General features: G+C 45.9%; 1 protein-coding gene across 1 annotated transcript in view; it reads left to right on the top strand.

Annotated features, from left to right (window-relative positions):
- The first annotated feature begins 12646 nt into the window (after nt 1-12646).
- Nucleotides 12647-25523, top strand: part of ECRG4 (ECRG4 augurin precursor) — a 47643-nt gene continuing 34766 nt past the window's right edge. Inside the window, exon 1 of the mRNA XM_080377483.1 lies at nt 12647-25523. This exon is cut by the window's right edge and continues 16055 nt beyond it. The gene's annotated coding sequence lies outside the window, so the exon portion shown is untranslated.

Raw genomic sequence — 25523 nt, 5'->3', positions numbered from 1 at the left:
ATGGTGAAAAACACATCCATCACTTACTGGCTTGAAAAAGAAAGTGGATGATCTAGACAGCTAGAGATTTTCATGCTCATATAAGATGACAGGTAGCCAGGTACTACAAAATAGGAAGAGTTAATGAAGATGCTTCTTTCTCTGAATGTCATTTACCCTTTCTGTAAGCCTTGGGCTTTCCAGCCCACAGGGAATCATCATAGAATCACAGAATGGTTTGTGTTGGAAGGGACCTTAAAGATCATCTAGTTCCAACCCCCCTGCCATGGGCAGGGACACCTTCCACTACGCCAGGTTGCTCAGAGCCCCATCCAGCCTGGCCTTGGACACTGCCAGGGATGGGGCATCCACAGGTTCTCTGCAACTTTTTCCAGCATCTCACCACCCTCACAGTAAAGCATTTATTTCTCCCTAATATCTGATTTAAGTGTATCCTCTTTCAGCTTTAAAACAATTGCCCCTTGTCCTATCACTACGTGCCCTTGTAAAAAAGCCCCTCTCCAGCTTTCCTGTAGGCTCCCTTTAGGTACTGGCAGGCTGCTGGAAGGTCTCCCTGGGGTCTTCCCTTCCCCAGGCTGAACAACCCCAACTCTCTCAGCCTGGCTTCATAGGAGAGGTGCTCCAGCCCTCTGACCATCTTCGTGGCCTTTCTCTGGACTCACTCTAATGGGGCTGTGTCCTTCTTACGCTGGGGTCCCAGAGCTGAATGCAGTACTCCAGATTTCACAGTGCTTCCTTCCATCTTAATTTCTTGCCCTAGAACTCAGGAAATTAGCCAGTCTTGGTACTGTCTTCTGGTAAGTGCTTACAGTTAATGCTCACCACGTGTTGAATATACAGACTTGTTAACATACTTCAGCAAGATTCTTGTGTAATTATGCAAGCACAAGACAAAATCACTGACCCTGTGATGCTGCCTGTGTAGGCACACATGTACCTCTGCACATGTTTTGTTTTTTTTTTTAACATTTTTCTTTTAGGTGTGGGAACATGATAGGGCTTATTTAATTTTTTACAGGTTTTTGTAGACTTCTAGCTGGTCTTTTGTGTGCATGGCTGCTTTCTGTAACTAAATACCACATGCAGATTCATGTCCTTTATCTGGCACCCTGATTGTTACTTTGATAATGCTTTGGCTTTTAATGGGCAGTAGCCATGAACTGAGACACAGAAAGAGAAAACCTTTTGCAAAGAGCCTTGCAACATTACAGTAACCACAAAGAGCATCAACATTTACTTTGCGTGTTTTCTAAGGTTTTGTACCAAGGCAGGCTGAAATTTAATGGAAAGATCAAAGTGACTAGACTTGGCTTTGGATCAAACTGTTAATATAATTCATTTCTTACTGACTTTTGTTTGATATCAGAAAGTATTAAGGCACTTATGATTTTAAGAGGCCTGGTTTTAGAGGATAGGGGGGAATCAGAAATGTTAACTTCTGTTCCAGAGCAGCTGACTGCATTGTACATCTGTGTTTTCTAAACTATCATAGGCGAAGCATATTTACTTTACCAATCTTGCAAAAAGGATAAAAAGTGGAATTGGTGCCAAATCTGCAAAGAAAATGTCATATGAAAGAGGATTTCATGCTTACTTTAGTATCAACTATTGCACTGTTCTTTAACTGAACCTGACTTCCTAGGCTTTCTGCTGTAGAATTGCTATGGCTTTTCCCAGATTTTCTGGTTATTAAAATTCAGCCCTCCAATTACAGAGCTCCCTTTGCTAATGTTACTTTATCCTAGCTAGAGGAAAGTGGTTTAAGTTATAGATATATTTTTAATGGACAAAGCCTTCTTACTATTAAGAATTTAAAGAATATTATACTACTTCTGGACTTGGAAACCTCAGGCTGGAAGAGAAAAGGATGCTGTTACTGCTTTCTTGATTTGTTTGTTTTATTTCACCTTTTGAATAATGTTCCGGCTTTCCAGGGAACCGCTGTGGTATTGCTGTGCCTGTGCTCTTGGACCCTATATTCCCATCCCATAGGGATTTTGCATATTTAGTTCATTTACAATAAGCCAGCATTAAAAAAATAAACTTTGACTGTACAAACTCACTTTCCCTCAGTCTTCTGGAACTACAGAGCAGACAGTCCCCCAGCATATTCCCGGTTTTGGGACTTGTTTTTGAGATAGTCACTTATTGCATCTTTGTAGCGAAAACTATTAATATGTGACAGAGCTTAAAGGGTAAATTACGAGTGGTTGTTTTCAATTTGTTCATCCCATGGGTTTTGATGTTTATCTTTGTGATGGTATAACACAAGCCTTAGCTAAAGTTTGGGGGTTTGTTTCTCTTGGGTTCTTTTTGTTTCGGCTTCACAGTCCTTGCTGCTTAGTGATGTTCTTTTCTTCTCTACTGGCTGGAGCTGGCTGGATTCACAAGCTTAATATTGCAGTAATTACTCCAGACGTTTAGTATCAGAACTGGGCTACTTAAAGAATAGAGCAGCAAGTTTCCAGGCAGTGATTGGGTTCTGACAACTGCTTGCAGAAGGGTTTAGCAGGGTTACACCTGTTTATCTGCTGCGAGCTGGTCTTTTTTTCTGTCTCTTGCTGCCATTTTCCCACGTCTTCAGTGATTCACAGCCTCCTACGCTGCAGTCCACTGGGACTGCCAGAGATGACTTTGTTATTAGATGATGTTTCTTGGATGACCCAAGTTTTCCTTGTAATCTGATTCCATCAAGGGGATGGTGTTAGGCCTCTGGGACTTTTGGAAATGGCTTGCATTGCACATGCTTAAGCGAAGCTTGTTCAAAGTGACCTAAAAGCTTAGAAGTCTCAAAGCAGTCACCAGTTCTGGGCCCTAAAACATGAGTTGCTCGAGTGTCTGAGCTCTTCTGGGTGAGTCCCCTTGCTCCATGCTCAGCTCTTCCGCTTGCCTGTTTTTGGTCCTAAGCCCCTCTGTGCAAGCAGGATCACAGTCCCGTATGGATGCGGGACACCCGTGCCAGATGACCCCCAGTACCAATACTGCCCTGATGCTTTTGCTGTTGTGCCCTTCTCCTTGTGTCTGTGTGCTTATTATGTGAGATTTCTTGATCACGCATAGAACTAAAAAGAACAACTTTGGGTCCTGCTTATGAGACAACTATTAAAAAGCATCTACAGACTTCTGCTTTTCTTGGATGTGTGCAAGTCCACCTTCTTGACAGAATGTTGTATTTCCACTTCCTATTTATGAGAATGATAAGAAATCACAAAATACCACAAATTTACTTCTGTGCACTGTATACAGCCTTTGTATAAGCCTCCCAAAAGTAGAGGGAATTAAAAAAAGGATTAGAAAAGTAAATGGTTTGGTGTATTTTCTGCCACCGGCTTTATTAGAGGTCCTCTTTCTTCCTCGTGTTTTGCAGCACTGAGAAGTATAAACACAGCTAGTCTCCTCTTTTTCAGCACTGCTTAGCGTATCCCTCTGCTACTCAAATTCCTTGTCAGAGTTGCCAAGTGGTGAATCGCACTGGTGAATGGACATTCATTCACTTGAAATTGCATTGGTGCTGCGAAACTGTTCCCTATAGTCGCTGATTAGCGGTTAATAATCATTTATTTTTGCTGTTGATCAGAGCCACGCTTCAATCAGTGAAGAAGGGTGCAGAGAATATTTAATATAAATCTGAACAGTGCAATTCTCTCTTAAGGTACATGTCGTAAAGATGCCAGGGAATTCATTTCCTTGCTGCTTCTGCCACAAATGAGATTTAATGTGAGCCAAGAAACTTCAGCTGATGTTCAGTGTTTTATTGTGTGTCAGGCAAACCCAGAAACTTTCTCTGTGAGGGCTGTGCATGCTGTTGACTGATGAAATATGTCACCCACTTCAGCAGTGGGAGGTTGTTTAATTAAAGAGAATAGGTAGCACGTACTATATCAAACACTTTAATTCTGAAAACTTGGAAATGAGAATTAATAGATTCATGCAGAAGCGTGCTTACAGGGGATTAATGACTTTTGTTAAGCTGGTGATTATTCATTTCCATTTGAATACATTGTTCTGGGAATACACTTGGGAGCCAAAAAATTTTAAAATGGGGATGTGGAGGCTTGAGGATGGGAAGGGTGGGACTGAAACGTGTTTCCCTCCAGTGGCACAGAATTAAACCCCCCCTGGCCTGTTGCTTCAGGTAACTGTGGCTGTCATTTCAGCCCTGCACGTGGCTCTTTGACTTCCTGTTCAGTTTTCAAGCATGCCATAAGACCAAGGATGGGACTTAAAGAGAGCAGTAAAAATAAAGGTGATAAATGTTAAGAAAAGCTCTATTTCATGCAGGGAAACACAGTGAGAGTTTTCATGAGATTCACATGGACTTTGGTGTCATCCAGCTGTCACTGACATCCAGAGTCCTCCTACGGGCTTGGAGACTTGGGCCAGACCTAGTTTACCTGGATTATCAGCGCAATCTCTTTTCTCATGTCTTGCTTCATCCAGGATAAAAGAAACTGCCTCCCAGTTTTGCAGGACTGGGATTTAAAACAAATGGGTAGTAATAAGAGATGTAAGCAATCCCTTTTAAAGGAGATGCCCTCTGAAACAGTATTTGAAGAAAAACTGAGGGTGGGGTAGGACAAGAGAAAGCCAAGGTACCCAAGTGTGAGGAGCTGATGCAGCCAGGAAGGATAAGGGGGTGACAGAAAAGATCAGGAGGAGGAATGAGTCTGCACAATACTCACACAGAAAGGGAAGAGCATTAACTCGCATTTATTGATTGGCATTGGTACAAAAGTAATACTTTTCCCTTAAGCACAGCCCTGCTGTCACAGCTGTTTGGCTACTAATATCTCCTCCCGACAAAATACATTACCTTAATGCAGAGGTTGCTGTATACTGCAGGCGTAACCGAGGCTGTGCCATATTCTCAACCACGGTTACACAGATTATTTTCTGAGTGCATTTTTACATCTTTATATTTTTCTGTCCTGAATGCTTCTGTTGATATTCAGGCTTCCTCAATAGTTACTGCTCACATTAAGTGGTAGGAGGAGGGAAGCATAAAAACTGGAATTATTATGATGGAAGGCTCCTTTCCCCCGGCTCTTGCAAAATCGTTATCGGCAACAACTGAGATCAACATGGGGGATGACAAGCACAAAAAAAGTACATGAGGGGTTAAAAAGGCAATGTAAATGGCTGTAGAACAACATCTTCCTCTCAAATAAAATGCTTTCATCCACTAACCATCTATCTCAATCCTCATTAAAGTTAGTGGGAGCCTTTCCATTAACTTAAAAGGGTATTGGAACAGCCCCAGATCCTCCGTGCTGGGTGTAACGGGCACAGTCTTTAAGCTCAGAGGTGAGCAGGAGGAATTTTATGACTGAAGAGTCTGTGTGAAATCCCAGCCCTCTTGAATCCGATGGTGAAACTCCCATTAACTTCATTAGCGCTGGGATTTTGCCACTAGACTCAGCATGAAGTGAAATCAATGTGTCGAGAGACGGCAGGATGTTTTATCCATGGCTGGAATGCCTAAGCATAAACTATTTTTGCTGTTAAAGTTTCATGCTGCCATTTCAGTGGCAATCTGAGTGAATTGAGCCCAAGCGCAGCTGCCTGTCTTGTACAGAGAGAAATTCTGGCATGGCACCTAGCATGGGCTTTCCTTCCAAAATCACCCCCTCAGGAGTTTCCCATTTTATCCACAGGTGGCTGTGCCTAATATGCAGCAGAAAACTGCGTATTAGTTATCATAGTACACTTCCATCCAGCAGCAGAGGCCATGCCCATAATCCATACCCAGGTAGAAGAAAGCATAAAGCAAAAGTTAAAATAAAAATAAGGAATTGGGAAGAAAAGAAGCTTCTAAGAAAGTAATGAGATGTATCCATCCAGCTGTGCTATCTGCGGGGCAGTTACGTATTTTCGAGTTGGAAAGATATGTGTCTGTGTAAGAAGGAGGAAAAAATGATTGAAAACACATGTGAATGGAAAGGATTTTCACCAAACTCTTCCCCAATCTGAAAAGAAAGCCGTCCATTATAATTATTGCAATGTAAGCCCCAGAATACACTGCAGTGTGAGGCCAGACCCCTCCCTGGAGGGCCTGCAGGCAGAGATGAATACAAAAAGAAGGCACAGGAGTTCAGGGGTAGGTCAGTGCAATGATTTCAGTCTTTAAGCAACTAGTTTGGGGTTTTCTAGAAAGGGCTAAAAATCTGTTTCCCTTAAGCAGTTGGAGTTGAACTCCGAAACACAAGGGCTCTTAAAACCCCGGTTGCTTTCAAAAATGTTTGTGGTTATCAATATCTAATGCTGGCCTGCTTCCCAACCTTGGGCTGCCTTTGAAGTTATCGCTACCGGGAGCTGCTCCACACTGCTCCCCTGCCCGAGCCTGCTCCCTAAGCAGGCTCCAAAACCGAGAGGGTTGTTTTAAGCACGTGGTTCACCTTTTATCCCTACGTGTTGTCGACTGGCATTAGCTGTACCTCTCTTGACAGAGACGGGAACGATAACAAGGTGGTGCTTAATTGAGATCCCTGAAATAAGAAGCTGCTGGCTTTAGGCTGCCTCTGTAGCCACCAAAGATCTTTGTCCTTGGAGAGAGCACCTAGACCTAGACGCTCTATCGTAGTGCCTGTGTTTAGACAGGCTGCCTGACTTCTCCTGGGGTTAAATGCTTCATCCCTTCAAATGCTATTTTATTGGTTATGCCAGCTTGTCATTCACGTAGAGAATCATTAAAGGAGGAACACTTTTTCTTTTTTCCCCTCTCCTTTTCTGCGTGGAAATGCTAAATGTGGTCCCCAGTTGTTCGTCTGTCCTGCACCCACCCCCCGCCCCCATCCCACCCCAATCCAGTTCTTCTGGAGCATCCGGAGTGCGTGACTTCATCTGCTTGATTATCTCGAGCCTTGGGAATGCTGGCTTTGTCTCTGAAACCACCAGAATGTGCTGAGCAAACACCGCTCCGAGTCAGACTGCATCAGGGCTGGCGGCTAAAGCCTCCTGTGCAAGAAAACTTCCTAGGAGCTGCTTTTCGATGAGATCATCTTTAATGATATGGGGGTTGTCTTATTCGGCGAACTGGATTGAACAGGAGGGCAGTATTACAGCCAAATAAAAGAGCTGTTGTTTCCAAATGTTTTTATAGCTTTCTAGGATCGCAGTTTTGCACAAAAGTGGGCATTCATTCTTCGTTACGTTGCAGTTTCGTCTTTCATGCTGACAGCGTGGTTTCTGTCATTGGTAGCGGTTCCAGTAAATTCTGTAATGGATTTTTGAAGTGTTATTGGGGAGGGGATAGTTTTCCTCTGAGAGGGGTGAAGAGCTGTATCTCTGATGATGCAAACTTCTTAAACAGACCGAAGTTGTTCACTCAAGTCTGCCTGGCTATAGCCTGTTGCGGTTCTTGTGCATCGAGCAGCTGGAGTAAGCTGAAGTGATGGAAAAGGAAGGATTGCTAACAGGCATCTAACGGGGGCTGTTCCACGGAAACCCCAGGGCTGTGAGCAGGGGCACTCCATGCGACATCTCCAGCTTGTTGAAGGGTGTATTTGCTGCCACAGCTGTTCTGATGTGCTGTCTCCCAAAAGAAACAACAGGAAATTAGGATGGGTTAGATGTTACCGGGATACCAAGAAGAGGTATTATATTTCTATATTAGCTGATAATATCTAGGCCGTGCAAATGCAATCTGTATGGTCTGCAGGTATCTCCGGCCCTCCACGAGGAAGATGAGTTTTTACAGCTTGCTCAAAACTTCACAGAAGATCAAGCTGCAGGCGTCACATTGTCAAAAGTGACCAGCGAGGGGGGGTGGGGGTAGGGGGGGTGGCAGCGATGTGTGAAAAAAAACCCAATAACTTATGTACCCTGCCCCCCAGCCTGCGAGGGGGAGGCACATATTACCGTCTTGAATTTCCTCCTTGAGCATTCGAGAAATGTGGGCCTGCCACTGTTTATAGACAGCAGAGGCAAATAATGCAGACGGGAGTTACAACTGCTGTTCAAATCTTAGTCAGGCGTGTGCTTATTAGTCTGAACAGTGTCAAGGTCCCAGTTTTCTCCCTGTCAGGCAGTCCAGCCCCTGCAGGTTTAGGAGCTGCCAGTGCATGTGAGGACGTTCGCCGGTTTCTGTCACTGTTCCTTTGATGTGTGTGGAGTTGAGCCTTACCCTGGTGTTATGGTGATTGCTGCCAGCATGGCTTTTTGGAGGGAATAAATCAGTCTGGTCCAATTAGCAAGTGATCCATGGTCTTACTGATAACCCAAATTAAGAGGAACAAAGCTTTAATTTTATTCAAGTTTAGAAGAAGTTTAACTCCCTTTGGCAGGGAGCCCTCTATGCTCCCTCCTTCCATCACGCAAGCATCAAATAAATTGTTATAGCTCAGCCAGAAATGCTTAAAGATGTTCTAGAAAAGAATTTATTCTCACGGAGCTGAGAGGATGAGCTTGTGCAAACCGGCTTCCAGCAACTTTTCAGGGAGAAGTTTTGAATGTTCAACCTGGAGACTGGTTCAGCTGTGGTGGTTTCTATTGACATTGGCGTTCAAGCCAGTGCTAATATACAGAACTTTGCATGGCCTAGCAAATAGAAAATGTAGCTCTATCACAGAAGATGAAGTTGAAATGTTTTCCATTGAGACAGCAGCTAGAGAAGGTTATGCAGGACAGCTGCTGACTCTGAATGGTTTAGAATTGTTAAATCCAAGACATTTATATCCGAGAACTTTTAAAGACCTGGAGAGAGAAGCTCTGTTGACCTCTGTATGTTGCTTTTTAGTCAGCAAGCGGAAAAAAGCAGGTTGCTAACATGCTACGACAATTGAGTGCTGGTGGTAAGTAGAGGTCTTTCAGCTTGACATTGATCCAAAGCAAAATAATGGAATGACTAAAATAGGACTCCTTTAATAACAAATTAAGGGAGGACTACTTTGTTAGCATCTATCCACCTCAGCCTAAGGGAAACAGATCTTGTCAAATCAGCTTGATGTATTTTACTTCACCAAGATTACAAGCTTGCCTGATAATAGATGCAGTAGTCATCTGAGTGGGCCTCCTTCACATCTTGATCCAGAGACAAAATGAATAATGTCCAACAGAAAATGGTTTTGACGCTGACAGATCTCCAAATGGAGATGGATGGAGGGAATCGTTTCTGAGCTGGTGTGTGCATAGCAGGGTTCCTCAGGGATCGTTTGCTGGCCTTTCGCTGTTTAACACTTGTATCAGTAGCTTGCTAGAAAACATAAAATCATTACTGATAACGTTTGCAGATGTGCATGCAAATTGGAGACAGCCGAGGTGATGAATAAGTCAGCTCACTGGAAGAGCCACCTGCGTTATTTTATAAACTGAGAGAATGTAAGAAACATTTATTCTTTGCCTGGTACAGGGGCTTGTATTTATTGCTCAGGACAGCAGGTCTTGGCAGGGGCCCGAGACTTCGCTTCTGCAGAGCAGCAACTGAGAGGCCCCGATGGATGGAAAGGGAGTATAAATCCCGACACTTTGCCGGGGTGTGGGGTTTGATAAGGCACCGTTATGGATGTGGAAGGAAACATTAGGAAACTAAACTTGGTATTGGTAAAAGGAAGTGGGTTGTTTACAAAGTCACTGTATGTTGGATAAAATCCACTTTTGTACAGAGGGCTAGCACAGATGGTATCAAGGCTTGGAATGAGATTTTCATCCCGGGCTGCCTTTCAGTGCAGGGGTGGAGTTTACATTTTGAGCCTCTTTATGTGATTGTGCTACATCAGGACTTAAATTCTGTATTTACTGTTTTCCTGGCAAACATTTAGGTAAATGTTGCATTAAGTAGACATTTATTTTTAATAACATTGACATTTATCTTGCTTTTCTCCTGACATTTTTAGCATTTTCACAGATGCCTGCATAGCTATTTCTGTTCTAAAATTTGTGCTAATTAATTGCTCTTCTGTGTGTCTGTGGGAGCAGCTATCAGCAAAGAGAAAGGGAGGCACTGCAGTTACACATCGTTTGATTAAAGATAAATGGAAATAATTAAAGATGTGGTATTTAACATAGATGCTTTAGGGCTGAAAACCAACATCCTGATACCTGCTGAGAAATACCTTGCTCCACAAATAATCTCTGTTCTAGTAACTTCGGCCGTGACTAAGGCTGGTATTGGAATGTGGCCTGCGGTAATTACCATTTTGAGACAAAGGGGACACTTTCTATTCACCCAGAAATAAATCACTTTGATTGCACTTCTCCTATGGTAGAGCAGTGTATGTATAATTTAAGATGTACAGCGCAGCAGTGGAGCCTTTTAGAACTGGATCATTCCAGCAATCAGCAGTGAGAAAGCTATTGCAAGCAATGGGTGAGCAGATAAACGCCAACAATTTCAGGAGCTGGCTGGTGTCAGGGATGCTACATGTACTTGCATGACTGACAGTGCCGTACATCTTTCAGTCACCAGTATTGATCCTTCCAGAGGTGAGACCCAGCTTGCCCAGGTGTGGCTGAACTGCAGGAATGTCTCAGCGCTGCTCTTCGGGGGATTGCCTGAGCACTGAGTGGAGCTGCAGTCATGTGGAGAAAACCAGTCCATCGTGTCAAGTGCTAATAACAGGAATTAAGTCGTTCCGTGAGCAAGTTTTGGAAGCATAAACAAGCATAATCAGTTTGGTGTCTCCTAACAGGCTGGTATGTGATGAATGCGGCGAGCCTCGAACAGCCTTTGTAGAGAGAGGCAAGGGAGAGCATCCCCTTTGAGAGCGTATTTGCTGAAAGCACGGGACTTTCTGCTAGCTATGCATGGAGCCGCTCCGTGCACAGCTGGGGGGTGACCTCATGAATGCAGGGTTGCTTGTTGAGTTATTAACCAGCTTCTTGGGAAGGGTTTCTAAAAACAGCTCTTTTTTTATTACTTGGCGAGCACTTGTAACATAGTCTACGGCAGAAATTGCTGCTGTGCTTCTATCAATTTCCTTTCAATGGTTGTCTCCTCTTTCTTTAGTCTGGGGTCTGAGATGCTTTGGGAAGTCTGGAATCTTTCCCCCTCTCCTCCCTGACTCCAGCTCCTCCCCAGGCTGCAAAGTCAGCCTTAATCTCCGGTCGCTCATCCTGCTCTGAAGTCTTTAAACCTTTAAGTAACGCCGCAGCTAAATAGCCCCTTCTCACGGTGCTGTGAAAGCACATCTTACTCCGCATACCCTGAGTTTCTGTACCGGAGGCATGGCAAGAACTGGAGGAACTGCTGCTGCTGGCAGCCACCCACTTCTTGCAGGGCTTTTCACCCAAGCAGGTGGTTGTTCGTGCTGGGTGTCCTCCCTGCTGTGGCCGAGAGGAGAAGTGAGCAGCGAGCACCGAGGTTCTGCTGTCACGGAGCATCTGGCAAGGTGGCATCAGCCAAAGTTCGTGAACCTGGCCTTGATACTGTGTTTTCTCTTCTGGCTCAGCTGAAAGGCTGACTTGGAAAGTTTAGTAAGTGTTGAGTAGGCACCCAGCACCTGCCATAGGCAAGATTGCTTCATTGTCTCCCATGTGTTAATTTGAAAAAGCAAATATATGTAGTTTGCATGTCTAATATAACTAGAAGAGCCAGAAAAAGACCAAAAAAGGAAGTTCTTCTGTGTCATTTTTGGAACCATTCTGCTTTTGTGTAAAATCAGCATTGTGATTGAGGCATTCTTATTATAATTTTGCAGATACGTGTCTGTAATGTGAGGCATGGCCACGTGGCATTCTTACACCCCTTTTTTTTTTTTCCTTCTTTATAAAATTTTATGCTTTCAGTTCTGAAGTAAATTAAAGGTTTTAGATTGACAGTTCCAGATGTAGATGTTGTCTGTTCATAAAGCAGCTGCTGCACAGTAGCAGAATTAAACTATCAGTTTAATTTTGCTTGAGCACCTTTGATCTGATCTGAAGAAACCTTCATGTCAGCAGGGAAAGTTGGTGAGTGTGTTTTCAGTACAAGCGTGAACGTTTATGATGCCGAAGTTCTGCAGCTGACTGAAGCGAACAGACAGGTTGTACTGCTGCCCTTCCATCCCTGCCCTCTCTTACTGGTTATAAACGCCTGCCTCTTTTACCCCTGTTCATAATCTGCTGGGCTTTGGTAGCATGTTTGCTGAGAAAAATTCCTGTTGTCTAATTGTAAGCCTTGTGCATTTGTATGCATTTTCTTCTTATTTGCATTTTTTTTACCAAAAAAAGGGGGGGGGGGGGGGGGGGGGGGGGAAACAGGATGACACACACCTTGGATCCTAACAGAGAGGCTATTTAAGCAGTAAGTACAACTTGGATGCCAAACCAAAGCTTTTCCCTTTCAGTCATTCCATGGGGGGTGCTGCTTCTGCACAAGCACAAGGTGCCCTTAGTACGTTTGTAATTCAGAATTATTTCCAGCGATATGAGTGCAGATGGAGCCAATAATTGGTGCTTATTTCTAGGCTCTGTCTTCTCACGGGAGAAAAAAGTCTTTCTGATGCCCTTTTGAAGCTGAGCATGATGCAAAAATCAGGCAGAGCTTTCATCTTCCTCTGTGCTGATGCTCACTGTCTTCTCTGTTGAAATATAGGGACAGTGACGTGTGTCTCGCATACGGATTGAGACTCCTATGCTCAGGGCTGGAGACAGGCCACAGACATCTCCACTGTGCAGGACCCCTGGGGGATTAGCACTTTCCGTGAGGGTCCATGTTCAGCCCCCATCTCACACCAGCCCCAGGCAGGAGCGGGAGCGGGCTGCCCCTCGCACAGGGGCGACGAGCAGGGCTGGCTCTAACAGCCCTCGCCTGCACCTGTTGGTATCAAAACGCAGGGGAGGTTCCTTTTACAGAAGCCTAATGGGAGATGTTTCAGTCTCTTCTAATTGAGTATTACTCTGAGACAAAATGCCATTTAAAAATCAATGTTCCTCTGTACACGGCTCTCCTCTCTCACCTCTTTCACCCTGGTCGAGGCATGGAGCTGAATTAGAAGCCCTGCAATGGCTGGGTAACGACTGGCAACAGGGCACATTTGCAAGGGGCCAAAACTTGGTCTATACTGAGGTCTAGGGAAAACCATCTCCTTTAAGGAAACCTGGCAGCTGGAACAGACCAGCACAGTTTCTCTGCTCCACATCCCGACTGCAGTTAGCCACCAGGCCAGCATGCCGGTGGGATGCTCTCCACACCCATCCTCTCTCTGCCAAGCACAATCTGTCCCTCTGTGCCGGCTGCTGGAAATGCGCGTAGGGGGTATTGAACAAAGGTCTGCCTGTGCAAGCTGGTGAAGTGAGAAGTGCTTGCTCTCAGATGGAAGCGACAACAGCTTTTTTTTTTTTTTTTTAACCAAATCATTTATTTGAGTAGATTAGACGGTAACCGTGCGCTGTCTTCAGGGTCATCTAAAACCAAATTAATGGAGCGTACTTGAAAGTTGAGGCATAGGGAGGCAAGTAAATCCTTCTTCCCAAGTCTCAGAGGAGTTGCTTTTTCCCTGCAGCATGTGAGAAGGACTCACGCGTGCTTAAAAAGTCATGTATCGGTTACAGAGCCCACGTGACTGTTCAGATGACACCACTGGTAAGCACGCAGCTTTCTTCCCTCTTGACCTAGTAATGCATGTGCCCTCTCATCATCATCCCCATTTTATTTTAATAGGGACCAGGCTACACCAGCATCATAACAATTTGTTTCGCAGGGGTTTCTCCTCATGTAAAGACGATCTCTAGACAAAAGCTGGGGTTGGATTGCCACATGGGAAATCACTAGACTAAGGCTGGAGTGGATGGACAGTCTAGCCCAGCCCATCTGCATTCAAAGCTAGTGCTGCTCATGCTTTTTAGCATTAATGTCTGGCAGAAATTCAGGCTGGGTGCAGCAGTGCTGCTGTTTGCAGCTGGAGGTGCAGGGAGAGGTTTGCTGCTCCGTTATGTGCCATCGTTGGCTGTTGGGTTGCTGGAAAAGCTGACTTCAGTTGCTTCAGGTAACCAGCTGGGTGGGGTATTTTTGAGTAACTGCTACTATGATTGCCCTCAACCCAAAAGGCTGTTAAAGTCAGTGATAGTCTGCCGAACAGTGATATCTGCTCATTGGCATAAAGTCTAAAATGACTAGACAGAAAAAGCTATCGGTTTGCAGTTCTCCTTGAGCAGATGTTTCTCCCCAGGGTAACTCCCCTCTGGGCGTGGGGATGAATGGAAATTAGTTACAGGGAGTTCCAAGGGAAGGCAAAAACGAAAAGCAATTTCATTATAAAGTAAGTGTTTATGTTGCAGAAATAATGGGTTTTGAGCAATAAAGATTTTAGGATAGAAAATATAGAAATGAAATATTTTATGCATGGAAAAGATTTTTGGTAGATTCTGAATACTAGATTTTATGCTGCAGTAAATTTGTACTATTAGTTCTGTCCAGAAAACTGCAATTTTTGTAATGGAAACAGTAGCAGGACGTTGTCTCATAGAGAGACATGATGAAAGAGGGGCCTTCTCTCACCCTGCATTTACAGCCAGAAAATTTTGTTTTTTCCTGTTAGTATCTTGACCAAAACCCCAAACATTTTTAAGGCATACTCCGAATGCTGCTTTGCACTGTAGTGCACAGAGTAGGGGCAACTGACTGAAATAGACTGATGGGGAAAGCATAAAAATTATTGTACAAAGAGAGATTGTTTAGATATCTTTATTTAGCAAGTGAAGTACGTTGCCAATAGGAAGGAGAAAAATGGAGACTCAGCTGTGTTTACAAAGGCAACAGAAATTTTCCTGAAGTAAGGCCAACTTTGATATGAGCTATTAAGTTTGGTTGATTTTTATAGGGCTAATTCTGAATAGGATTTGAATGTCATGTTTTTGAGCGAGGGCATAAACAATTTACTTTCAGTTCATACTCGCTTTGCATCCGTGCTTCTAAAACTGATGCTTGGTCTGGTGCTTGCAGACTGTAACGTGGCTGAGATCGCAGCACCACCTGAAACGGGTTGTGCTGAGCCCCGTGTGCTTTTGAAGAGGTGGGATCTTTGTGGCACCAAAACAGGTTCTTGATACTAGTGCCAAGTGCATTGTTTTGACCTTGTACTTTTTTGTCCTTCACTTCCATCCCAGCCAATGTTTCCAGCAAGCCGTTCAATGGCGGGCAGGTGCAAGCAGGTGATGGGACCTACCAGCACATCTCGCTGTGTGCTAAACTATTTGCAACGAAAAACAAACTACAAGACAACCTCTGTGCCCACCTGCCCCTGCTGACCCCAGCCTTTGTTAGTGCCAAGCATGAACACCTTTCCAGAACACCAAGCTCAGAGTGGCAAAGCAGGAAATACCAAATTAAGGTACAAATACCCACATTGCTCTCTTTGACCTCCAAAGATGGGTATAGCTGCTGGGAATTACCTGCAGCAGTTTGGCTTTATCCATGAGAGCAGTTTTGTTGGGTGCTTGATGTGGCAGCTGGGAGGCCTGGCAAGCTGTTCCTGGGCCTCATTGCACCGTGAATGCAGTTGTCTGAGCACAGGCTGGCTGGTCATGCAAGGCCACCTGCAACACTTGCACCATCAGTGATCCATGCAAGTTATTGGTGGCAAGCGCAGATGGTAGTGTCCTGGACGTTGCCATCCATGAAACACTAGAGGAGGGTGAACATCTTTCCACAGGGTTTCCTCTGAATCACATTTTTTTCTTTTACCTAGGCACAGGTATTAGCTGGCAGCTTCCAATTGGTGCAAACCAATGTGAGATGTCAAGTCTATTTCTGCCTCTATCCTGCCTGAGATAAGTGCCAGGCATGAGTGTCCTTTCTCATCCCACTAGGCCCACTCGCTTTCCTGACCCATTGACCATTAGCTTGAGAGTCTTGCTCCCTGGTCCCTTTACTGCTACAGTTGAAGGTGAGAAGTAGCTCTGAAGGGTCTCCTGTATCTTATGCCTGCTCAGATCACTACCCTTTCCCCTTATCAGGAGCCCTTGGCCTTCTCTTTCCCCACTGATTACTTTCCTCATAATTTCGCCCTGCTGTTATTCCCCCATTTCTCTTTAATCCAGATTTTTCTGGCAGAAAGAATTAGTTTAGCTTCAAGTGCTTTTTTGATTTCTTGCTGCACTCAAACTGCAGAACCTCAAAGTGAGCCCTGCCTCTCCCCATCACCTTCTTAGCACAGCCAGGTTGTAAGAGTGTGCCATTACATTAATTCCTTACACTCCCTGATTGAAGAACACATTTAGTGGGTATTGTTCAGGTTTTGGGGCTAGCAAACCCTCCCACTGATTCTGTTCAGTAAAAGACAAAAATTGAAGGCTAGAAATTTTCTTGACCAGATCAAGCATGCTTACCGAGACCTGTTTGGCTGCACCTGTTCCACGTATGACTACCTGCTGAAGACCTCAATTGTTGTGGCAATACAGTGTTGAATTGTCTGTGTCCCAGGAGGGACTTACTTGGTGCTACTTAAGTGGAAATGTCAACAGGCTTGCAAGTATGATGCTATGACCAGAATCTGCTCATGAGCGAGCTCTGGTAGACTTCTATCCACCTTAAGAAAATGGTGGATTTGTCTGAAGATCGTATCCTCTGGTTTGCACAGCCAAGAAGCCTCAATCTCATGGAGTTATTTATGGTGTCTGCCTCACATCAGTGATATTTTCCTCCTTTGGAGTGTTGTGAGCAATCACTGGGTACAGCCAAGTTTGTGAGATTTGGGTGGGACTTTTATTTCAAAAGACTTCTACATAACAGCTAAATAAGGTTTGATTTGAACCCTGAGGAGGAAAGCACAACAAATAAGCAACAAACTCCCACCAATTTAGAGAGAAAAACATCTACTGACATCCCTTGACAAACGGACTTGAGTGAAGCTTAACCAAGAACACTAAGCCATGGGCCCAGATGAAGAAGCTCCCAGAGAAGTCTTCTTGCAGCTTGTCCTTTCCTTTGGCAGCCCCAAGGTGCTGGAGGCTCTAAGTTTTGTTCCTCTCCCAACCCAAACCCTAACCCTATGCATGGGCTAAACCCTTTTCCAAGGACCACAAGCTATAGCAGAAATCAAGAAGCTATTAGAGGAGAAATAATTTGGCAGCCTCTCTTTTCAGTCACAACCCAACTGGAGTTCAAGGATTTTCCCTCTCCTAACCCTAAATACTGGCCTTGGCTGGACTATCACCGAGTAGCACAAGCCACACCAGTGATGAGGTTTTCAAAGGCAAAATCCTAACGAAGCCAGTCCCTCCCTCTGAGGGAGCTCCTTGGCAGCTCCACGTCACATGGAGCTCTAGGATTTGACATTCTCTGAACCTAACCCTAAACCCTGCATGAGCTGAGCATTTGCCAGAGAGACCAAGCCATTGCCAAAATAAAGAAGCTGCGAGGGGAGCAGCTGCGAGGAGAGAAAGCTCTTTGCAGCCTCTCCTTTGGCAGTGCATTAACAACCCCATGCTGGCTGGAGCTGTAGGACCTGTAAGTGTCCTCACTGTAAACCTAAGCTGGGGTGTGGGCTGCTCCATGGATAAATACGCTCAGCCGTGGCTGAGATGCAAAATTTAGCAGGGGCTAAATTTTTGCTGTTCGTTCCAACCTTTTCCAAACCCTTTTCAGACTTGTGCCAGCTGGAGCTCTAGGCTTGTCTCTCCTCCATCCCTAGCCCTAAAAAGCTTGAGCACAGTTGATGCTTAGCCAGGCACCCAGATCAATGGTCCAGAAGAAAAAAGGATCAGAGGAAAAGTCTGTGGCCCGCACTTTCCCTCAGAAGCTCCTCACCAGTGCCATGCTAACTAGAGCTTTAGGCTTTGTCGCTTTCCCAACAGTAACCCAACTCTAACACTGTGCAGGGGATGAACCCTTTGCCAAGGACTGAAAGCCCAAATCAAGTTGTCAAAGGATTGATCTTTTAGAAGACTGCTACTTCTTTTGGCAGCCTGTGGGAAACGACATCAACTGAAGCTTCAAAGCTGCTCTCCCTCCTAAAGCAGAAGGCTGACCTGAAGTTAACTATAGGTAGGGACAGCCACCCATGGTTGCCATGAAGATATCAGAGGAACAATCTTTAAGGTAGCCCATGCCTTAACCCTAAACATAAGAGTGGAATGAGCCCTGGGCCATCATTTACATAAAAAAGTTGTTGGGGAGAAACATTTTTGCTGCCTCTTCCTTCCTTCAGAAGCCTCTTGGCAGCCCCATGTCAGCCAGAGCTCCTCTCCCAACCCTCTCCCTGTTCCTGTCCCAGACTCTTACCTCATCCCATCTGCAGCCAGAGGCCTGCATCTGGGGCCAGAGGAAGAAGTTGTCAGGGGATACGTTTTTTTCAGCTTACACATTGCTTTGGCAGTCCAGTGCCAACTGGCGCTTTAGGCTTTGTCCTGTTCTCAACCATTAATGCTACCGTAGCCTGAATTTTAACTTTAACCCTATCCCTAAACTGGACTGTTCAGGGCATAACTAGGTTATTGCAGTGCTGAGACGTTGACAATTTCTAGCCTTCCTTCTAGCTATAGTGACTCACTTTTACTCTTTAAGGCCTGTGTTCCTTTTGACTCTTTTTTTAATGCCACAGCTAGGCACAGTACAATTAAAGATTATTAACAGAGCCATGTGTTGCTAGTGTGCTTGTAAGCATTACTTAGGGTTCTTCTTCTTTAATTAAAAAAGAACTAAAATCCTCTGCCAGGTAGCGCTGTTGTGTCTGTGACTAATTATGGGGAGGGTGGAAGACCAGATCCTTCCTATAGGTACGCTAACCTATGTGGACTGGTATGGCTGTGCGATGAACTGCTGATGACATGGACTCCAGACACCAAGTATCTTCCTGCTTGTTCTGGTGCAGGCCAAGCCAAGCACCATTCCCCCCTCTCAGAGTCTCTCCCCTGGCATTCAGCTGGGCGGAACAGAAGGATCAAACCAGCTCCCTGTTCTTTTGCATCCGGCTCTTGCTGTTCCTGCCAACAGAGCTGAGAGGAAGACTGCTTGCTTATGTCCATGCAGTATCTCCCACCCATCAGCTGAAGCAAGCCGTGGTTCCCCACCATCTGAATCCTGCAAGCAATTTCCTTTCCCCCTCTTCAACTCTGTGTGCCTATGCTGGAAAGTAACTTAATAATAATACTAATATTAAAATAAAAGGCTTCCCATCTTAGAACATGTTCCAGTGCGTACAAGTCACAGGAGTGCAACTGTGGGCTTCTGAATCTCCTCTGTTGTGCTTTGATGCTGGCAAGGCTGGGGCATCCACTCCAGGGCATGTACAGAAACCTCAGCGCACATCTGCCCCAGAGCTATAGCCACTGTGCCCACAGGGGAGGGCTCGTAGCATGTGACACTAGTGGGTCATTCTTAAACAAGACATCAAAATCACCCCTGTGCCCATAGGTAACTGGGCTGTGGAGGAGTTTGGGACTTTTTGATGTGGAGCATGCTGGTAGGCAGGAGCTGTCAGCCCCAGCTGGTCTGTTTATGAGTTGTCATCCCTGCCAGCTCCTGAGACTGCTGCTTTCCTCCACGTTGTCCCCCTCAACCAGAGCTCCTCTCCTCTGCAAGCAAATTGCAAAGTCTTAGGTGCCTCTGTCTTATATTCCAAGGCTCAAACTCTGGGGCTGTGAGGGGATACCTATCATCCTGAATAAAGACACTCAGGGAGATGGTGTTGGGTGGCCAGAAGGAGAAAGCAAGCAGTAAGGGAAATGCTTTCCATCAGGAAAAGGAACAAACCATGTGTCTGGAAAATGGAACAGTGGATGTTAACAGATCATTGCCCTGTGGCGTGCCCTCTGCTGATTAGTATTTCAGATGGCCCTGAGAGAGGGTTATCGGATCCTGAGCAAAACAAGGCAACCTGTTTCTTGAGATCAGCCCAGCTGCAGCTAAGTCCCTAATCTGAGCCACAACTCAAAGCTTTAGGAACTAATTTAGATTAGTGCAATGGAAATTAAGGTAAACCTGGTGTACGTGCAATTGCCTTTTCAGAAAGCTTGAGGGTGTGGGGCCAGGAAGGGAGGATGGCTGAAAGTTGGAGGAAAAATGGAAAGAGTCACTGATAGGAAAGAAAATTTCTGTATTAAGGATTTCTGTAGGCAAACACCAGGTCAAGTGTTGACAAATGTTAACTGCCCAAGCCTCACTCATGGGTTATTGTGGGATGGAAAGTAATAGATTACACTGAGCATCCTCATTCAGCAGGGAGGGCCCAGCTGTACTTTAATGTGATGCACAAGGGCTTTTCTAAATGGTTTTGGTAGTGCTTTAACTCCATCTGTAACAATTAAATCAGGACAGCCCTCTGGCATGGATGCAGTTACACCGACAGGACCCGGTTCTCCCACATCTAGCAGAGGAGGCTGCGTGTGAAGAGCTCCAAGCTGATACAGCCATGACTCACGCAAAGGTTTGTACTGTTGTGATGACACTGGCAGTAAATCACAAGTCTCTACCCAAAGCTAGAGCAAGTCACTAAAAAACCCAAACCCAATCAATGTGTTGTAATTTAAAAAAGAAAAGACAAGTTGTGTTTTGCTGCATGTTCACCTTTCCAGCTCCTTGAAGCCAAGAGTCAGAGGGATACGTGGATCTGCAGGTAGCAGCAGAGGGGAAAGGCAAGGTGAGCTAAGGGTACCAGAGCTGTCCTTGGCACAGTGCACCGAAGCCGTGCTGTGCCCGCAGCAGAGCTGCTGTTGTGCAGTTTAACAGGCAGCACATAAAGAGCAGGGTCTAAGGGAGGGTTTGGTGAGGCTGGAGTTGCTTGAAGGGCTCTGCAGCTGTAGGAGGCAGTGACTGGGAAGGTGGTGAGGGGAGGAGTGAGTGGATGGTGGAGCACGCACAGGGATAATGCAGTTGGCATTGGAAAGTCATAAATCTTCAGCTGTGGCATAGATCTGACCATTTCGTTTGCTTGCTAGGTCAATGGTGGAAGGCTTATTCATCAAATGGCTGTATCCTGAAATGTGCTGCATTTTAGTAGAAATAACGCTTTGGAGCAAGATATATTATTTATTCTAAATCCTTTCACTACAGCCAGAACGTTTCTTCATGTGATTTAAGTGAATTAACAAGTAGGCTGTGTGATCTGATGAAGCAGTGAATTCTGCAGTGGTGCTACAGGGCAGAGTCTTCTTGTCCCTGGGCATGGGTTGCGCCATCAGATCAGAGCTTGAAAGAGCAGCCAGAAGGAAAAAAAGGAGCTAAAAAGAGCATTTAAAAAAAAAAAAAAAACATGTTGAGGTGGTGTGAATGGGCAGGCCGGGGTGAGGGCTTCAGCTGACCTTACCGCAATGTTGTCAAACCTGAGTCAGCACTCATGCAGAGCAGGGAGAAGTAGATGAGGAAGCAGCAGAACTAAGTTTGCCAATAGTTGCTGCGACATCTTTTCGTTAACAGCAGTCACAAAAGCTTACAAAAGATCACATCTTGCTCACAGGACCAAATCAAACATTTTTTTCTAGAATAGAAACAAGGCTGAGTTTATTGGATTATATATCTACGATGAGCAATATGCCCATTCCCGGTACGGAAAACAGCTGTTATGTCCAGAGGTCCTGTTGTCCTGCTGCATTACATTTAATTGTTACAAAGCTTCTGAAGTGCACTTTCAGCAGGAGGCATGGAGGGCATGCATGACCACCACTCACACAACACTCTGAAAACGTGCTTGTAAGTGATGGTCCTCTCTGGTCACAGTAATTGGGGTGACATTCAGAAAGCCCAAGGAAATCTTGTGAGCCTTGGAAATGGCTGGCTGCCTCTAGGTACATTTTATTTTTCCAGGAGTGAGTGACCGTTGCTTCCCATGGTTTCTCTGGGTGGGGTTTGTGCTGGCTGTCAGGGCAGTGCCTTGTTGCACACCCTGTTCCCCAGTTTGGGGTCCCTTTGCTATTCCTGAGAGGGATGCACTGGATGAAATGTGTTTACTAAGCCTGTCTCAAAAAGTACAGTGGAAGGAAGAAGAGGGCCCTCTCCCCTCAGAAAGTGCCAGCATTAATGCAGGATGTGGTTGTAGATAGAGGTTAGCTTTCTCCTCGCTCCCCCCAGCTCCCTGGGCACATCTGTCGCACCTTCCTGTTGAAGCTGCTCTACCTCACTTCAGCAGTCACTTGGCGAGAGAAAAAAAGAGCCAACATAAGGCAATTGCAGCAACAATAATAATAATGATGATGATGATGATGATGATGATTTACTGTTGGCAGCTGCATGGATCACACTGGGATGTGACTGCTTTTCTGATGATTTTTTCCCCTTGCATGAGAGGGCAGGAGATTTGGTGGCCCTGCTATCCACAGGTGAGTCAGAGAGACACTGAGGAAGCAAATCTGCATCACCAGAGTCTCAGCCTGCTGTGCCTGCAAGACACTTCTTCTTCCTTTCCATCAGAACCAGGAACGAAGGGTTACAGCCTGCTCAGCTCTGCCTGCGAGGGAACACAGCTGACACTCAGCAATCAGGGTGAATAATTCCTTTTGCACAAAATAAATTTAAAATGTAGGGAAATGACCAGAAGGAAAGAATATGCAAAGGTGCTGAAAATTATTAGTATTTGCAGATGCAGAATTTGCCTAATCAGGAAGGTAAATGGCTGGGGCAAGGCAGAGGCTGATCTGGGAAAATGTATGTTTTTTCCAGCTTTGCACATCATGACTGGATTTAAGGAGGCAGCAGATGGGGGAAGAACTGGCAGTAGTGAGTGTCATTTCCAAAAGCAAAACCGAAAGAAACCTTTTACAACAGCTAAACCTCGATCCCCATCTCCCCTTCGCCCCGGCCTTCAGATCACTAACCACTGGTGGCAGCTACTCCAGGCTCAAAGGAGAAAATGCTGAACTAGGGCAACTCTTCCTCCTCCAGGAGATTTATTAAACTAACATCTTTATTATTCAAAATATTTGAACAAGTGGTAGCACAGCCACCTCCCTCTTTCAGAGGTCTGCTGGCGCCAGCTGTAACACAGAGGAACAAAGCGGAGACTTTTGTTCAGCGCGCCATCTCCCCTCTCTCCTGTTCCCCCCGTGTGAAGTGACCCCTGCCCAAGGGCAGGTGGAGGCCTGAGCTTTAGAACAGATTATTTTGTTCACCCTTGGAATTGAAAGCAAACACTCCTGAGTCTCCTTTGATGCCAGCTGACCTGAATCAAAGCTTGCAGACCCCTAGCTGATAATGTTTACCAGGTGCAGCAGTGAAGAAGGGTTTCCAATCTAGTTTCTTGCTTGCGAGGCATCCATACCGAAAATTAAGTGCACGGGTAGGAGTTTGGCATCTCGCTGCTGTGACAGAAAGCTTACAGAAGCGAAAAAACAAATAGAAAATGAAGCGATGATCTTCCTGCATAGCCCAATACATTCAGGTACTTGAGTAATAGCTTGTAATAATCTGGGTGAGTGCAAAAGCCCCCGTTACAGGTTCTGCAGCGCTGGGGTTCGCTTGCAGCTGGATCCATCCTAACATAGTTTGCCATTTGGGAGAGCAGGGGGAGTCCTGTGCGGCAAATACACATCGGCAGAAAGGCAGAGCCGAGGGAAGGGTAGGAGCAGCAAATGCAACGTTATTATTTTTGCTGACAGAAGCAGAAGAAAATGGGAAGTGTCACCTGAGGGACTGTCAGTGGCAGATACAGGCACTGGCAGGGCCTGACGGTGCTGGGGGACACGGATACCTCTGTCATCTGCTGCAGGGAGAGTGAGAGAGACAGTGACAGCTACCCAGTCACCACATGCCAAATAAGACAGATGCAGATATTACTTCATAACCAGCGATCGTTGTCTCAGAGGGTCCGGTTCTGCCTGCAGCTCTGTGACGGCAAAGCGGAGGAGCCTCGGTACAGGGGGAGGAATGAAGATGTCTTAGCAGAAAAGCAAGAAAGGCCCCCAAACGCCCAGCTTCCAGAGGCACGATGCGTTACGCGAGCACTTCAGCTGAGCCTATTGAGATGGGGAGAAGGAGAAAGAAGGGGGGGGATATATGCATTCATATTTCAGAGGCCCAGCTGCTCAAAGCAAACCCAGACAAAAGGCGCTGTTGTCCTGTTGCTGGAAATAGCAGCAAGATCAGGCTTTCAGGGCAGCAGGAGAGAGCTAAGCATCGCATGACGGGATATGCCCACCCTTACAAGGGCCATAGTGCTGTAGGTACAGCTTTGTATAAAATACAGAAAAATACCACACAAAAGACAAAAATCCAAGCCCCACAACTCACATGTGTGTCCTTGTGCTGTGGGGCAGCTTGCCAGCCAAGTAGTCACATCCATTCTCCTGGGCTCCTGGGAATGCACTGGCCATCCTGGGGGATGGACCCTCCTTTCAGAAATTGCCTTAAAAAGCAACAGCAGGCTGGGGGCAGGGAAAGCAGCCAAAAGATGCAATGTTGCGCTGAAATCTTCCAGGCTTTTGCCACGAGCAGGGGAGCAGGGGGACCTGCTATTCTGAAACAAAGGCTGGGGAGTGCAGCCAGCGTGGGGAGTGCAGTCCCCAGCTTGTCCGGGGTTCAGGGCAGTGGCCTGGGGACCCATCACGGCTGCAAGTCCTGCATCTGAGGAGGGGGAACATAAAACAGGGCTAGATCTGAGTCCGCAGGGATGCTCTCCCGTCCTCCTCCTCTGGCCTTCTGTGCGTGTCTGTGTGCCAATTACTGATTAATTGCCATCCCCAAGAGATGGTGTTAGGATAGTTTGACCTGGGCTAAGACCTCTCATCTATCTTTACTTTTTAAAGAATTGGGACATAACCACATTGTATGGCCAGAGAGCTTCACGCTGCCCTCCTTCACCCCAGGCTTTGCTGTCTTTGAAAAATCATTAACTTGCTCTCAGCTCCATGAGTCTCTCTAGGGGTGACAGCCAAAGACCAAAGAGCACTGCATGGGATGTGTACAGCCCCTCCAGAGGTCGAAGCTGCTACTGCATAGTAGCTGGGCTCTCCATTAACTGCCAGACCTGCCTCAGCTGTGTTACAGCTGCTGGGGTGCTCCTGCAAGCCCCCACCCCCCCCCACGTATCACTGACACACAAGGGCCATAGCCTCTTCCCCAGCACTGGTCCCAACTAAGTCCTACAGCCTTCTCCCAGAGATGTTTTTCCCTCCGTTATTCTGCAGCCCCTTTGCCTGAGCAGGATCCTGACACTTGGGATTCAGGCAATAAATGACACAATTAAAAAGTATACATGACCTTGTCTACCGCATGCTGTTAACCTGTTCTTTGCAAGGAGCAACTGGTAGAACCCATCTCTCCTCAGCAGGTCTTATCCTTGGCTCCCAGGAGCCTGCCTTCTCCACTCCCCGTGTCATTACGGAGCTGATAAGACATCACTGTGATGTCTGAGCCAAAACCCCATACAGGTCCAAGTTTTGCTTCCTCCCAGCTCCCTTGGTGCATCCTGCTGCAGCCCCCCACACCCAAGATGCAAGCCAAGGACAGACTAAAAGGGACCCTCTGCAGTCAATGCAGATCCCCAATGCGCAGTGAGAGACAAGGTCAAGGCTCTCCCTGTCAGATCCTGAATCCTGGGATGCAGCATGCCTGGCATGCCTGTGCTTTACTGTAAGAATGTCAGTCTCAAGCTCACTATAAGCCTGGCTGAAATCTTGCCCCCAACCCCTTCCCAGTCTGCCCGGTGCCTTTGGTTCAGTCTTAGACTGGAGTAGCCTGA

Source organism: Falco punctatus, assembly GCF_963210335.1.
Source record: "Falco punctatus genome assembly, chromosome: 2".
NCBI classification, from domain to species: Eukaryota; Metazoa; Chordata; class Aves; order Falconiformes; family Falconidae; genus Falco; species Falco punctatus.
This window is presented reverse-complemented; position numbering and strand designations above follow the sequence as displayed.